This window comes from Gossypium hirsutum, chromosome A03 (assembly GCF_007990345.1).
Source record: "Gossypium hirsutum isolate 1008001.06 chromosome A03, Gossypium_hirsutum_v2.1, whole genome shotgun sequence".
NCBI classification, from domain to species: Eukaryota; Viridiplantae; Streptophyta; class Magnoliopsida; order Malvales; family Malvaceae; genus Gossypium; species Gossypium hirsutum.
The window spans coordinates 79,702,321-79,704,393 of record NC_053426.1 but is presented as its reverse complement, the minus strand read 5'-3'; positions in this window follow the sequence as shown (position 1 = coordinate 79,704,393).

Sequence of the window (2,073 nt, the reverse complement as noted above, 5' to 3'; positions counted from 1 at the left end):
CACATTTCAAACATTCTTCAAGTGTACAAGATAATTCATCAAATACCCGGATAGAATTTTCAAGCCAGAACTCTGCTTTCTCTACATCATCATCAATATTTGCTCTAAATTCTTCAGCCCCTTGTTTACGAATTCTGTCAATGGGGGTTCTGTGAAATTTTATCATATCCATACCTTGAGGCATCGGGGGTACAGGTTGAGGAATTGGGGGAGGTGGGGGAGGTCGTACATTTGGGTTCGTACGAACGAACTCAGTGTACCATGCACTCATCATTTGGAGAAAGGCTTCCCGATCCTTTCTCCTCCTCCCTGACCAACAGTAGGGGGTGGGTTTTCAGTCGGCGCTGCTCCTTCAGCCGGAGCTGGCGCATTACTCTCTACTTCATCTGCCACAGCTGGATCGGGATCCATTTACTATATAAAAAAATTCATTTAAAAATGTCAGAAGTCGTCACACTATCACAATTCATACATATGGCATGTATAGCAAAATCCGTACATACAACACGTAGTCCGAGAACCGACTAAACCTGCTCTGATACCACTAAATGTAACGCCCCATGCCCGAGACCGTCGCCAGAGTCGAGTATGAGGTGTTACTAAGCTTAATTTAACATATTTAGAACTTTGGATTATTTATTTCTACATTCACAGCTTTTAAGCTACTTGCATCACAGTCACAAGAAAATCATATATCGAGTACGAAACATGAAATCAAGATCCGTAAATTTTCCCTAAATCTAGACTCATATACCTATCTACTAATTTTTTTCTAGAATTTTTGGTTGGGCCAATTAGTACATTTATTAGTTAAAGTTACCCCTGTTTTAGGACTTGACTGGTCTGACCTCTATTTACTACGAACCACATTTCTCTCTGTAAAAAATCCATATGACTATAAGGTTTATTTCTACTGAAACTAGACTCAATAAGGATTCTGATAATATAAAATACACTACTAATTATATCTTTACAATTTATGGTGAATTTCTAAAGTTGGAATAGGGATTCTGAAACTGCTATGACCCTATTTCACTAAAATTCAAATATCTTGTAACATATAATTCATTTACCTGTTTCATTTGTTTCATGTAAAACTAGACATAATAAGCTTCATTTGATATGTAGTCCATCACCAAGTTAAATTTCTGTGATTTTTAGTAAATTTTTAAACTCGCATCAGTGTTGCTGCAGTATTCTATTTATGGCAAATTTCATCCCTTTTATGAGTTTTTATGCACTAAGTATCTTAATAATTTTCCTTAACATCAAATATAATCTAAACTAACTATTTTCATAATTTATCATTATCAAGCATTTCCTCAACCATTCCATCACCATACCATAAGATCATTTGCACAAAAAAGGTATATTGCTATACATGCCATACTTAAATTTACAAGCCATTACCAAAAGTCTTCCGGATAGTGTGACTGAGCCTTCAACCTATCCCGACTCCTGAGCTGGCTTGTCCAAACTACAATGAGTAAGAAGGAGGGAGTAAGCATAAATGCTTAGTAACTTCATATGCAAATAATAAGTAACATAACAAACAGTCATACCAATCAACATTAGCATGTATCACTAAAACACATATCACATTTTAATCATTTTTCATCATCTTATTACCTTATCGTGGTTGTATCAATACTCAACCCGAGGGTTAAATACATACCTGTCCAAAATATCCATTTCACATCACTTACCAATACGTCTCTTTACATCTCAAATATTCCTCCATTTGAGTAGAACTTTACCCGTTGAACACATTGGAATACAATTCGGATACATGGATAACTTGCACATAAGTGCCATATATGCAATCAAGCAATCATGTAACCCGCCCATAAGCGAACTCAGACTCAACTCAACGAGCTCGGGCGTTCGCATCCATAAGTGAACTCGGACTCAACTCAACGAGTTCGGATGCCTAGTTACATCTCACGAACTCGAACTCAACTCAACGAGTTCGAACATTCGCATCCATAAGTGAACTCGGACTCAACTCAACGAGTTCGGATGCTCAACCATCCTATTGACATGTCACTTGTATCCTAATCTATTCCTAAGGTT